Source organism: Cucurbita pepo, chromosome 6 (assembly GCF_057944985.1).
Source record: "Cucurbita pepo subsp. pepo isolate OVF chromosome 6, ASM5794498v1, whole genome shotgun sequence".
In the NCBI taxonomy this organism is placed as follows: domain Eukaryota; kingdom Viridiplantae; phylum Streptophyta; class Magnoliopsida; order Cucurbitales; family Cucurbitaceae; genus Cucurbita; species Cucurbita pepo.
Genome location: NC_141803.1, coordinates 14,514,884 through 14,530,448, shown reverse-complemented (window position 1 = coordinate 14,530,448; position 15,565 = coordinate 14,514,884). Strand labels below are relative to the sequence as shown.

Sequence of the window (15,565 nt, the reverse complement as noted above, 5' to 3'; positions counted from 1 at the left end):
CTTTTCTATTTAAAAAAGAAATAACAGAGTGATTCGCATGACCTAGACGAGCATGCCATAAATCATATGAAGCACGTAAAGATTTGTATCTAAGGGCTGAAATAAAAGCAGAGTTGCCGCGCTCCAGCACATATAGTCCTCCATCTCTTTTACCGGTTGCCACCACCCTTTCTGTTTGACGATTCTGGATAGTAATAAGATTATTAGTAAATGTAACGGAGAGAGGAAAATCAGACGTTAATTTACTTATGGAAAGACGATTTTTAGTGAGGTGAGGGACAACCAAGACATCTAATAAGTGAATATTTGGAACAGGAGAAAGAGTACTGGTGTGGGTAATGGGTAGGGATGTACCGTTTCCTACGATCACAGAGTCCTTACCCGTGTAATTTTTAGACTGATCCAGAATAGATGGGTCAGCAGTCATATGGGCCGAAGCTCCAGTGTCCAGCAATAGAACATGACGTGTTAAAGGCTTCAGCAAGGTGAGCATGAGAAGAATCAGGTCGAACATACCGTTGGTTGCAGACGTCAGCATAATGGCCCTCTTTGCGGCATATTTGGCAGTGAGGTGGTCGACGACCCTGACTTGAGTGTGTTCGTCCTCGACTAGAAGAGTTGTTTTTGTGAGAATAAGAACGACCTCGCTGGTTGGTAAAGGAAGCAGGGTGGCTTCCATGGGTGCGACCACGATTAGTGGCTGTGAATGCTGTAGGAGTGGAGTCAGAGGACTCAAGGGAGCGCTGGAACAACTCAAAACTTTCAGCTTTAGAGACTAAATCCCCAAAACAGGGGATAGGGGTGAGAGCCATCTGAGTAGTAGAAAAAGCTGAAAATTCGGTACCGAGTCCACGAAGAAACTAGTGCACTTTATCAATGTCCTCGACGAGTCTGGCAATGGCATGAAGTTGGTCACGAATTTTTTTGAAGGCACGGGCATACTTAGCAACAGGTTTGGTGCCACGTTTCATCAACTGCAAGTCATCCTTGAGTCTCAGTTCACGAGCTTTCGACTGATGGCTGAACGTAGTTTCCAACGCAAGCCAAACATCACGTGCAGTAGAGAGACCAACGACAACAGCCATGGCTTCCTCAATGAGAGAGGAGAGCAGGAGATAGAGAAGTCGTTGATCGGCTGCTCTCCATGCCAAATATTTGGGGTTGAGTGTTGAGGAGGTTTCTGGTTCAAAGCGAGGTGGTGGAATCATAGTTCCTTCGACATAGCCCAACATGTCTTGACTCTCAAGGAGAGGGAGAAGTTGGCTTTTCCAAAGAAGATAATTGGAAGAAGAAAGTTTGATGGTGATCATATGAATTAGAGTATTGAAAGGAAGAAGATGATAAGAAGATTCGGAAGCCATAGAGAAGAAAGAATCAGGGTTGTTAAACCGAAAGAGCTCTGATACCATGTGAATGTTTGCTGAATCTACCACACCTAAATGGGGTGAGAGTTCTCTTATTTATAATCATTTACCGAATACAGAAATATGGTAAATTACAAATAATATGAAAATAGCAATAAAAGAAAAGAATAACAAATGAATACAATATATTTGCCTTTAATAAAAGGGCGAATATGGTAACCCGTAATGTAAGGCAAATATATATATTTGCCTTATAATAAACGGTCAACTATCCTTAACACTTAGCTTTAGGCTCGTTCAACCTGAGCCGAATGAGCCTCTTAAGGTGAGCTAGAGCCGAAAAGGACCCACTGAGTTGGACGGAGCAACCTACTGGAGTATTGGCTCAACCAAGCCATATGCGTAGTAGCAGCTCGTGACATGCGTCACACTAGGAAATATGCAGTAGGATCTCTGGTTGGCACATGAGTTTTGGGTCAACGTTTGGGTATCGACTCGCATCTAGTCAAGTAAGCTTGTCGGTTGCAGCTTTCGTGAGTTTTGGTCTAGAGTGCAGACTGAAAGTGGGCTGCGAAAAAAAAAATTGGGCACCAAAAATCTTTAGGTTATAGGCGGATTTGTACTAGTCACTTGGCATGCTGATGGGCCTCGGATTCGAGTCCAAACCTGACTTGAAGTTAGTTGATAAGGAATTACTAGAAGAGAAAGTAAGATTCAGATTAACTTGGTAAAATATTTTAAGATAAGAAAACTTTTTTGAGATTCGAATCAGTCCACAAACAAAGATCGATTAAGCTTGAATGATTCTAAACATGCAATCTAAACTACAGAAATGCAAAGAAACTTACATACAAATGCTTTTTAAAATATATTTTTCAAGTCTTTTTTTTACAAAGATAACCTACGTGACTTTATATAGCCTCGAGATGTAAACTCTTAACCTTACATGAGCATAATTAGCCATTATGTAAATGTATTCTTAAAGTAAATAAAAGCCTTGAAATACATTATATTAACACCATAACTCTAGATTGTCATCCACCAAAAATTTGTAATCATCCTAGAATAAATGAAACTCGATTCTTCTTTAATATGACATGAATTGCAACATCTTATGATAATTTGAACAACATTTTCTTCACACTTTCCTTGAAGTTTATCTTGCATGATTGATGCTTTGGTTAATATCATTAATCCTCGGGTTCCTTCTTCTCTACCAAGCTGTTGCAATTTACGTCCATTTATCTCTCTGTTTTTTTAATCTCTACATTGTTTCCGGTCGTTCTCCAACTTTAACCGACGTGGCTGTCGTATTCTCGTCATCCACCACTTCCTTCATATAATTCAAAATAAAAGATGTAAATATTTAAGTAATTAACCAAGTCGGGAACAAACAAAAAAAAAAAAAAAATATGGAGCAAATATAAATTATGTTACAAATATGAGATGGGAGTGGCAAGACAAGAGAGAGAGAGAAGAGATGACCGAGTTGGACATTGAAGAAAACCTAGATTTAATGAATAAACTCTCTCTTAATATTTTCACATATTGGTCACTCAGGCATCCAAGTTGAGATGGCCGAGTTGGTCTAAGGCGCCAGATTAAGGTTCTGGTCCGAAAGGGCGTGGGTTCAAATCCCACTCTCAACAATTTGTTTTATGTTTTTTTTTTTGTTAGCGTTAATGTCCGATGTAGTGGGGTGACGCCTCTTGATAATGTCGGCAAGTATATTCATCGTGGGTGGATTCTTCATAGTGTGGTCTCTCAACGATTACGTGCTCTTAAGAAGAGAATTGGTTGTCACGTTCACATATCGACATATAAGGTGACGGCGACTTTCATATATCGACATATAAAGCGGTGACGACTTTTAAATGGCACCCATTCGGCCACATGATGGCCAAAACAAATACATGATGTTACGGAGGAGGAAGGTACATCATACAATGCACCAAATGCAAGATGAGACAAAAAAAAAAAAAGATGAAGGCAACTAGAGTAGACAAGAGGGATAAAGATAAGCTTGATAAAGAAGGCAACAAAAGTAGACAAGATAGGCTTGATAAAGAAGTGGGTAGGGCTCGAAGCATTAACCTTAAAAGTCAAATTTCTTTTCGAATAGACAATCATTTCTACTTCTGCCACATAAAAAATTCCTCCACCAACTGTACCTCAATGGGAGACATGATGTCATTTCTCCACCACCTCTGACCATATGGCCTAAAAAAGCTATCTTGTGGAACATACGTGTGTCACAGTGAAGGTAAGCATTGTGAGACGAGTGTCTCAGACGACTTCTTACTTCTTTTGAAATTGGTCTTTCAAGGATAGTGTCAAACCCCAAAGGTATATTGACATTGTGCCCCACCCATATGTCGAAATTTGGTATACGCACCCGCTATCCTATATGGAGTCTGTAAATGATATGACATAGGCACTAGAGGGTTCAATGCCTCGAAAAACTGGATGGATAGATGGATGTTCGAGATGTCCTGAAGATATGAACGACTGGGTCTGTTCTCGATGGGCATGATCGAATGAGCTTCAATGGCTGATGACAATCCCAAGACTAGGGATGACATCAAGATATAGTGGTCGTATCAATTGGAAACCAAGATGAGAGTATGAGATGTGATGTTACATGTGAGAGACTTTGACCTTGTGTAGAGTTAAGATCGTGCTTAATGACTTGGCCTAGTCTAGAAGCCAGTTCAATAAAGTTTGCCGACGATTGAACATAAAGGCACTGACAACGTATGTTACCGAAATAAAAATAAGACATATAAAACATAGGTAGGCATCTATATATATCAAAGTAGAGTTTTATACCTACCTCACCTAAACGTAAATTAAGGAAGAGACTCAAAACATTTTAAACAAAACAAAGTTGGAGACTTAGGTGGTTGATATATGGCTCCGGCCCGGAAGTTCTTTCCCATTTTTATCAACTCCTTAATTACTTGAAAAATATTGAAAACATGGAGTTTAAAGACTCCGTAAGTAACCTAGTTGTAGGCTCTTAATCATGTCAATGAACCAGACCACGATATTTCTGGAATAACATGAGACCTACATATGAGTTCATGAAATTTTGTTGACCTAGTAACTACTCCTTAAGTGACCCTAAATTATTTTTCATGGAAGACCGATATAGTCACATTGTTGGCATAAAACATGATCATACCATCTTGCTAGTAATACATAACGCATGACATTTTATCTAGGTGAGAAAAATATGAGGCTCATCATGACATAGGTGCCTATAAGACATGGTGCAAGGCATCCACCTAGAAGAGAAAACATGAGCCTCGTAATGCACTTCGTGGTGGAAGGTCGTGGTCACTTAGGGATAGTAGCATAGTACCTAATAAGGTCATAACTTTAGGGCATGGGGTGTGTAGGGTAGTTTCATTTCATTTGGAGGTCATTAGAGCCGTGAACTGGTACTTTAAACCGTTATTTGGCTTAGCTACTTAAGTTTATCCAATGATTACCAAATCTTTACATGTCATAATATGCTCAACATTAAAATTTTATGAATAGTAGAATCCATTTAGTGAGTTATTTTAATGTTATTTGATTCCCAAGCAAAATGCTCGGTGTATGCCCTTAACTCACTATTTTTGGTCTATTCTTCTATATTCCTTTAGTTCGTACTTAACCGAAGGCATGTATTACACTTCAAACGATCCCTACAAGTATTACCTAATAAAAGTTCACATTGACTACTTATCTCTTAGTCAACATTCGGGAGAATCGTTTCTCGAGCTTCTAGTACCGAATTACTCAATTTTTTTTACAGACTCCTTGAAACGACTAGTTTCTAGAACCATCAAGAATTTCATGAGAATAAATTTGAAAGAGAGTTAATTTTGAGAAAGAATGGAGAGGGGTTGGATTTTGGGCTAACGCGATTGGTTCGTCTTCTTCCACATAAAGGAAGAACATGTGTGTATCCCACAGCTCCGCTACTTGAAAATCAACCTCTCCAGCTCATTTCAGAACTTTTTTTTAATGACCTTCCTTTTAAGATCATCGAGCAACGAACTACCATGTACATAGAAAATTTAAAATAAAAATCAAGAGTTATAAAACAAAACATACTTACAATGAAAGCGTTTTCAAAATTGCTTCATAAAAAGTAACACTATTACAACATATTTTATATCGTAAACGGATATATCTAAACAACTCTAAAGCCCCAATGTTCAAGTTCACTATCTCACCGTCACATAGTACCACTATCGTCTGAAATTCAAAAGTAGCAAGAATGAGGATAGAAATACTCAATAAATAGCATGTTTGTAGGTTCTTAAACTATACTTGTGCCTTACCATCTCTTTGTTTACTATTTTAACTTTCATTGAACTGAAGACTATGAAACACACTTAAGACTTGCCTAAGCTAAGACTCGAGCCTTCTAAATTGTCTTGACTTACTCTAGCTTTCTAGTTGGTAACCGTTCAACATATAACCCAACAAAACTTATCTACTTTGCTAGCTTCTGAGCTCACGACTAAAGCTATAAAGTTGCTTACTTAGGAGTAAGTAGTAAGGTTGAGTTTAACTTTGATGTATGTCGGTAATCGACCTGTCCCTAATAGCCTCACAATACAAAGGACCATTAAGTGTTTGTGAGGGACCATTATGTGCATTCATGCTATACTGAGTTTATTGTATGGTAGTGGTCCTCGTAACTAATTATGGGTAGATCGTAGAAGATTGTGTAAAAATCTTCTTCAAGCCATCACAATGTACAAACATATGAGCTACATGCGATAAAATATAATGCAAGCATCCATTAATCATATAAACTGTACTTAAAATATGCTCGTAAAATCATTAAACTATACCTACAAGCAAATCTTGCAGAAAAAACACTAGTCTACATCTTGTAGCCCGTATACTTAAAATAAAGAATACTTTACTATATTTGATACACTTAATGGGTCCAACAAAGTTAGTTAAGATCAATTTCTAATATGATTCAAATAATAACAAATGAGAACTCATGGCATTTGTATCTTTAAAATTGTAACTGAACGTACTAAACCAAATAGTTGCTTACCCATGTCTGTGTTCTCTTTTTATGCTAAAAGCGCTCCTAACTTGTTCCCATTTCTTCTAAATTCTTCCAAAACGAGAAAATAGAGGTCGAATAGATAAGAAAACTTACCCCACACACGACATTTACGTGGGCATATTGACACCCAGTTCCTTCCTTTTTTTTAAATTTCTCTCCTTTGTGTGTTGTTGGGAGTTTTCACCGTTTTTGGGACCGTTTTGAATTTATTATCGTACATTTTCAGCCGAATTTCAACCCAAATCCTTTACAAAAGTTGAGACACTTTCCCGCCATGATTTCTTTAAACTTGTTCCTTATACATTCCTCAAGCTTAAGATTTTATTTTAGAGGGACAACTTTGTGTGACAGTGACCAATTTTGGAGTCCAATATTCGATCTACATGTCAACCAAAAAAATGTATAATTGAACTCTTTTGGGTAGCTCGATCTTGACCTCCTCAGACCTCGACTCCTTCATGAAACATGTTCATTATAGTCCCCTACGGCCTAAAGAATCATCAATTTGGAAGGAAATGAAAGGTAGAGAGAAAATTAAAACTTATCCTTGAATTATTCCTAAACTAAAATTCTTGAATTCCTCCTTCTCCCGAGGTTATAAACTCTGCGATCTTCACAAGAACTGTTCTTTGATTGTGTAGGAACTAAATAGAATAGGTTAGATACAACGAATTTGTCTGTAACCATGGATTGTAATTTCAAGTCTTAAGCTTCAACTGGTAGATTGAATTGGGGAAAAGGTATACGACTACTTTCAACCCTCAATTCCTTTACATAACTTGTGGAAAAATTCTTTTAAAAGGCGTAGGAATTGATTTGAGAAGAATTGATGGACAGTAGCTCATGAATTCAAAAAACTTGAGAGTAGAAAATCGAGAAAGTAAGCTTCAATTACTTACGCTTAAAGAGCTCCTGTAGCTTGATTCCTATCCCAAATGGCTCGCCTTGATCCCTTATTTATAATGGTGGCATCTACGGCCTTTGAAAGCTCTAGAATTAGCTCAATTGGGGTGGTTACTATTTGAGATATGACCCACCAGAAAACTTCGATCCATTCATTTCTTTTACAACTTCTAAACTTAATTCCAGTTGTTGGATTTATAGCCCTCGTGTCTATTGACGGTTGTTCAAAATTGGGGTGGCCTGGACTATTAGATCTCAACACATGATATGTATTATACATGGTATGTAATAATGACTCAACATGGACGCAACAAATTTTCTATTTAGATAGTGTCTAGATGGATGGATGTCATGACTAGATTTTCGAGGCTTCCCCGAATATAGATTGCAACTTAAGAGTGGGTTGAAAGATAATAAAACTTTTCATAAATAAAACAATGAGAATTTAAAACAAAAGTATATTTTATTTTACAATATATAATAAAAGAAGGTTTAGTTCAAATACATTGGGAGACGAAAAAAAATATGTCACAATATGAGTGGAGACTCTCTATTGCTCTCGCTTAAAATATGCTTGCCCTTGATTCGAGGTACCACAGAGTGTCGTTGTTGATGTTCTCTTCATCTTGAGCCATCAAGAGAAGACCTTCATTTGTTACATCTTCCAAGGCTAGGTTGGTTGCTTCTTCCACCTCTTCTCGGCTCGATAATCTCTTGCATAATGACCCATTCTGTCACAATTGTAACATCTGTTAGAGTTACAATTATTTGCATAGTGGCTATATTTTTGACATTTGTAACACTGGATGTTGGAATTATATCCTTGACCGCGTCCTTGATTGCGTTCTCTTCCACGCCAATTTGCTTGGCTCGACTGTCTCTTTCTCCTTATAGATTTCTTCATTTCTGCTGTCTTGACCGCCTCGACCATTTCCGCGACTTCCTCGACCTCTACCTTGAATATTTTGAGAGTAGAGTAACTTTTCATCCTTTATTGATGCCTTAGTCTGAAGCGCTTGATCGAGTGTCTCCTCCTTCTTTTTCTTACGTTGCTCGTGTGCCTCGAGAGAACCGGCGAGCTCATCGACCGTGAACGTCGCTAGGTCCTTTGACTCTTCTATCGCACATACAACATTCTCGAAGTTTTCGGTTAACAGCCTCAAGATCTTCTCCACAACCCGCGTCTTGGGTAACATTTCTCCGTTTCGATTTAGTTGATTTATCACGGTTTGTACGCACGTAATGTATTCAGATACATTTTTTGACTCCTTCATCTTCATGCTCTCCAACTCGCCACGCAAAGTTTGGAGGCGTACTTGCTTGACTCGGTCGGTTCCTTTGATCACTTTTTCTAAAGCGTCCCACGCTTCTTTTGAAGTAGTTGCCTTGATAATCTTCTCAAAGCCCGACTCGTCAACAGCCTGGAACAGCATGTATAATGCTACCTTATCCTTTGATCGCAATTCTTTTAGCGTCTTGTTTTGCGCTAACGTATAACCCGTGGTATCCTTTGGTTATTTGAAACCTTCTTCGACCACCTCCTATGCGTCTTGAGAACTGAGAAGAGCTTTCATTTGGATGCTCCAATTCTCGTAGTTCATCTTTGTTTATCGCGGTAGCGGCATTTGACCCATCATATTCGCCATCGGCTAATGATACCAATTTGTTGAAAATAAAAGCTTACTCTGATACTAATTTGTTAAAATAATACTCACCAAACTGTGAAGGAAATGTCTAGAGGGGAGAGACAAAGAGACAGAATTTTGGAAAGCCCTTTTTGTATTAGATTGTACTTACAATTTCTCTTTTTGTTTAAAGGCTAAAAATGGCTATCATAGACATCATTTTCTAACACACTGTTAGTTAAATAGTTCCCATTATTCCTGACATTTTAGTTTTGGCCTCTTCCTTCAACTACTCAATTTAAAGCGTACTAAAATTAACAAAAATTAAAACTACCCTTAAGTTTATTCCAACAGATAAGTCAACCAAGATTGCTTACTTCATTCTAGGCAAAGCTACATACGGAGTTGACCGATGGACACAATTATATGTCAAAAGGATAGTCCTCTACATAGAGTGTTGGTTTCCATCATGTTGGATCAGATGCAAGGTTCACCTCACAGTTCTGAAAAAGTTTGCAGAAGGCGTTGGAGGTATGTAACTTAGGTTTAGTACGACTTTTCATTCAAAGATAGATGGATAGACCGAGCGGCTGATATTGTTTTTTTGGACCATATGTTGGGGGGGATTGTGTTATTGATTTCATAAGCCGTTGGAATGAGCATATGTATGTAAATAGAGTTTGCCTACAATAACAGCTACCAAATAACCTTTCAGATGACATCTTTTAAGGTTTTGTATTGGTGTCGGTGTTAAACTTCTAGGGGAGGTAGACAAACAATAAATTCTAGAGCTAGAGTTAGTTTAGGCTACCGGCACAATAGTATAGAAGAACAAACAAAGATTATTGACTACACAGAGCTGTTAGCAGAGCTATGCAGAATTTCGTAAGAATGACCTTAAGTTTTCTATGGGTGATCACGTCTTTCAGAAGGTAGCACCTATGAGAGGGATATTGAGGTTCGGGAAGAAGAGTAAGTTGAATCTGAGGTTCATAGGCCCTTTAAAATCCTAGAGAGGATAGAGCTTATGACATAGAAATTATCGCAACCACTCACCTTACGGCCGTGCATAATGTGTTCCATATGTCTATACTACAGAGGTACACCCTAGATCCTTTAAATATTATCAAACATGAGACCCTCCTTTGAGGGAGATTCTATCATATGAAGAGAAACCTGTTAGGATATTGGCTAGAAATATAGAGTAGTTGGACAACAAGCAGATGTTCTTGGTCAAAGTCTTATGGAGAGACGGTTTAGATGATGATACAACATAAAAAGGGAAGAGGACATGAAGACAGTCCCATCACGTTCTTGGTCAAGAATGAAAGTTTCTAAGGATGGGAGAATTTGGAACACCCGAGCCCAATTAGTACGAAATTTCTCGATTTTCTTTTACATTCTCAATTCTTAGATTTTATTGAGAACCTTAGAGGCTAAATTTCGACCAGAAAAAAATGCTTAGAAAATTTTTAGAAACTCAAGAAAAATATAAATAAAAATCATAGAAAAATAAAATGGTTAAGGTCAACGCTAAAGGGGTGAATCGGTCTTTTCTACATCATGAGAAGAACTTACAAATACATAATTTAAGGGGCTAAGTTCTCAAGTCAAGAACAAGAACTTGACAAGAAAGGGTGTGGTACCCTAACATACTTTAAGGACATGATTAAAAGCTTACCATAGACTATTTACTTTTTTTTTTTTTTTTTTTTTTTTTTTTTTTTTTTTGTACTTCCTCCATATTTTCCATATTTTCAGATAGCTAAAGAGCTGATCGAGTGCTGGAACAGACTCTGGAGAAGGTGTTATAGACAAGTCACACTCTAGTCTCCAACCTTTTTTATGTTGATGTTTTTTTGTCGGCTCCTTATTTTGTATTTAAACGTTCTAGAAAAATTTCATAGTAATAATTAAGCTATTGTGAAAGTACAAAAAAAAAAAAAAAAAACACGATGACCATCTCCCATGGCAACCAGTGATTCTTCCCGTCCATAAATTATCTTTAAAAAGATCGAGTATTAAAAATACTTAGTAAATAATCCCTTATTAAATTCATTCACAATAAAATGTCATAAAATAAAACAATCAAAACTCTAACATTAATATAATAAAAATTTGGGTCTATCTTGGATTTTCGAAAGTCGGATTGTTAGTTGACGTATTTAATTCGTGGGATGAAGTCGAAAGTATAGACAAAATTGAATAAAGGGTGTGGTTGGCAAACACAAAATGAAGTATCTAACCATGTTTTTGGTGTGTCAAGTCATTGTAGCCATGGAAGTTGCATGAGTCGGCCAAACAAGACTTTATGCTAATGTTGGTTGTTTTAGGACATTGTGGGGCATTTTTTGTTCTTTTTCTTAGCCCACTTACCCTTTTCATTTCTTGGATGTCCACTCTCGTATGATTTTGTCCAAATGCCTCGTACCAAAGGAGATAACATTGCGGGATCCCAACAATCCTCCCATCGAATAGCCTCCCCTTAAACGAGGCTGGACTCCTTTTTTTTGGAGTTTTCGAACAAAGTACACCCTTTGTTCGACATTTGAGGATTTTATTGACATGGCTTTGCTCTGGGCTTCTCCAAAAGTCGTCCTACCCATAGAGATACTATTCCTTGCTTATAGACCCATCATTCTCTAAATTAGTCCACGTGGACTCCATCCCAACAATCCTTAACAAAGCTTTCAAAAAATCTCAAAAATACCTTTATTGTTAGTTTCATTAATATTTTTAAGGTAAAATTTTTTTCTGACGGTCAGTACTATGTTTAAAAGATATCCATAAAATTTTAAACCTGATACAAGTAGCCGTTAGATTTATAAAAAAAAATGTTCAAAAAAAATTATTACTATCAATATATAGACGAAAATCGTTTAGTGACATCCCATAGATTATTCAATAAAGTTTAGAAGCCAGTTCAATAAAGTTTGCCGACGATTGAACATAAAGGCACTGACAACGTATGTTACCGAAATAAAAATAAGACATATAAAACATAGGTAGGCATCTATATATATATCAAAGTAGAGTTTTATACCTACCTAACCTAAACGTAAATTAAGGAAGAGACTCAAAACATTTTAAACAAAACAAAGTTGGAGACTTAGGTGGTTGATATAGGGCTCCGGCCCCGAAGTTCTTTCCCATTTTTATCAACTCCTTAATTACTTGAAAAATATTGAAAGCATGGAGTTTAAAGACTCGGTAAGTAACCTAGTTGCAGGCTCTTAATCATGTCAATGAACCAGACCACGATGTTTCTGGAATAACATGAGACCTACATATGAGTTCATGAAATTTTGCTGACCCAGTAACTACTCCTTAAGTGACCCTAAATTATTTTGTTGACCTAGTCACATTGTTGGCATAAAACATGATCATACCATCCTGCTAGTAATACATAACGCATGACATTTTATTTAGGTGAGAAAAATATGAGGCTCATCATGACATGGGTGCCTACAAGACATGGTGCAAGGTATCCACCTAGAAGAGAAAACATGAGCCTCGTAATGCACTTCATGGTGGAAGGTCGTGGTCACTTAAGGATAGTAGCATAGTACCTAATAAGGTCATAACTTTAGGACATGGGGTGTGTAGGGTAGTTTCATTTCATTTGGAGGTCATTAGAGCCGTGAACTGGTACTTTAAATCGTTATTTGGCTTAACTACTTAAGTTTATCCAATGATTACCAAATCTTTACATGTCATAATATGCTCAACATTAAAATTTTATGAATAGTAGAATCCATTTAGTGAGTTATTTTAATGTTATTTGATTCTCAAGCGAAATACTCGGTGTATGCCCTTAACTCACTGTTCTTGGTCTATTCTTCTATATTCCTTTAGTTCGTACTTAACCTAAGGCATGTATTACATTTCAAACCATCCCTACAAGTATTACCTAATAAAAGTTCACATTGATTACTTATCTCTTAGTCAACATTCAGCGGAATCGTTTCTCGAGCTTCTAGTACCGAATTACTCAATTTTTTTTATAGACTCCTTGAACCGACTAGTTTCTAGAACCATCAAGAATTTCATGAGAATAAATTTGAAAGAGAGTTAATTTTGAGAAAGAATGGAGAGGGGTTGGATTTTGGGCTAACGCGATTCGTTCGTCTTCTTCCACATAAAGGAAGAACATGTGTGTATCCCACAGCTCCGCTACTTGAAAATCAACCTCTCCAGCTCATTTTAGAACTTTTTTTTAATGACCTTCCTTTTAAGATCATCGAGCAACGAACTACCATGTACATAGAAAATTTAAAATAAAAATCAAGAGTTATAAAACAAAACATACTTACAAAACTGTACATCCAAAAAGTTTATGAAAAAAAATGCAACTGAAAGCGTTTTCAAAATTGCTTCATAAAAAGTAACACTATATACAACATATTTTATATCGTAAACGGATATATCTAAACAACTCTAAAGCCCCAATGTTTAAGTTCACTATCTCACCGTCACATAGTACCACTATAGTCTGAAATTCAAAAGTAGCAAGAATGAGGATAGAAATACTCAATAAATAGCATGTTTGTAGGTTCTTAAACTATACTTGTGCCTTACCGTCTCTTTGTTTACTATTTTAACTTTCATTGAACTGAAGACTATGAAACACACTTAAGACTTGCCTAAGCTAGACTCGAGTCTTCTAAATTGTCTTGACTTACTCTAGCTTTCTAGTTGGTAACCGTTCAACATATAACCCAACAAAACTTATCTACTTTGCTAGCTTCTGAGCTCACGACTAAAGCTATAAAGTTGCTTACTTAGGAGTGAGTAGTAAGGTTGAGTTTAACTTTGATGTATATCGGTAATCGACCTGTCCCTAATAGCCTCACAATACAAAGGACCATTAAGTGTTTGTGAGGGACCATTATGTGCATTCATGCTATACTGAGTTTATTGTATGGTAGTGGTCCTCGTAACTAATTATGGGTAGATCGTAGAAGATTGTGTAAAAATCTTCTTCAAGCAATCACAATGTACAAACATATGAGCTACATGCGATAAAATATAATGCAAGCATCCATTAATCATATAAACTGTACTTAAAATATGCTCGTAAAATCATTAAACTATACCTACAAGTAAATCTTGCCGAAAAAACACTAGTCTACATCTTGTAGCCCGTATACTTAAAATAAAGAATACTTTACTATATTTGATACACTTAACGGGTCCAACAAAGTTAGTTAAGATCAATTTCTAATATGATTCAAATAATAACGAATGAGAATTCATGGCATTTGTATCTTTAAAATTGTAACTGAACGTACTAAACCAAATAGTTGCTTACCCATGTCTGTGTTCTCTTTTTATGCTAAAAGCGCTCCTAACTTGTTCCCATTTCTTCTAAATTCTTTCAAAACGAGAAAATAGAGGTCGAATAGATAAGAAAACTTACCCCACACACGACATTTACGTGGGCATATTGACACCCAGTTCCTTCCTTTTTTAAAATTTCTCTCCTTTGTGTGTTGTTGGGAGTTTTCACCGTTTTTGGGACCGTTTTGAGTTTATTATTTCGTACATTTTCAGCCGAATTTCAACCCAAATCCTTTACAAAAGTTGAGACACTTTCCCGCCATGATTTCTTTAAACTTGTTCCTTATACATTCCTCAAGCTTAAGCTATTATTTTAGAGGGACAACTTTGTGTGACAGTGACCAATTTTGGAGTCCAATATTCGATCTACATGTCAACCAAAAAAATGTATAATTGAACTCTTTTGGGTAGCTCGATCTTGACCTCCTCAGACCTCGACTCCTTCATGAAACATGTTCACTATAGTCCCCTACGGCCTAAAGAATCATCAATTTGTTAGGAAATGAAAGGTAGAGAGAAAATTAAAACTTATCCTTGAATTATTCCTAAACTAAAATTCTTGAATTCTTCCTTCTCCCGAGGTTATAAACTCTGCGATCTTCACAAGAACTGTTCTTTGATTGTGTAGGAACTAAATAGACTAGGTTAGATACAACGAATTTGTGTGTAACCATGGATTGCAATTTCAAGTCTTAAGCTTCAACTGGTAGACTATATTGGGGGAAAAGGTTTACGACTACTTTCAGCCCTCAATTCCTTTACATAACTTGTGGAAAAATTCTTTTAAAAGGCGTAGGAATTGATTTGAGAAGAATTGATGGACAGTAGCTCATGAATTCAAAAAACTTAAGAGTAGAAAATCGAGAAAGTAAGCGTCAATTACTTACTCTTAAAGAGCTCCCATAGCTTGATTCCTATCCCAAATGGCTCCCCTTGATCCCTTTGAAAGCTCTAGAATTAGCTCAATTGGTGTGGTTACTATGACCCACCTGAAAACTTGGTCCATTCATTTCTTTAACGACTTCTAAACTTGATTCCAGTCGTTGGATTTATAGTCTCCGTGTCTATTGACGGTTGTTCAAAATTGGGGTGGCTTGGACTATTAGAACTCAACACATGGTATGTATTATACATAGTATGTAATAATGACTCAACATGGACGCAACAAATTTTCTATTTAGATAGTGTCTAGATGGATGGATGTCACGACTAGATTTTTGAGGCTTCCCCGAATATAGATTGCAACTTAA

General features: G+C 36.8%; 1 non-coding gene across 1 annotated transcript; it reads left to right on the top strand.

The window, feature by feature from the left end:
* The first annotated feature begins 2,932 nt into the window (after window positions 1-2,932).
* On the top strand, window positions 2,933-3,013 carry TRNAL-AAG (transfer RNA leucine (anticodon AAG)). The gene has a single exon. It is a non-coding gene; the product is annotated as a tRNA-Leu (tRNA).
* The last annotated feature ends 12,552 nt before the right edge of the window (window positions 3,014-15,565 follow it).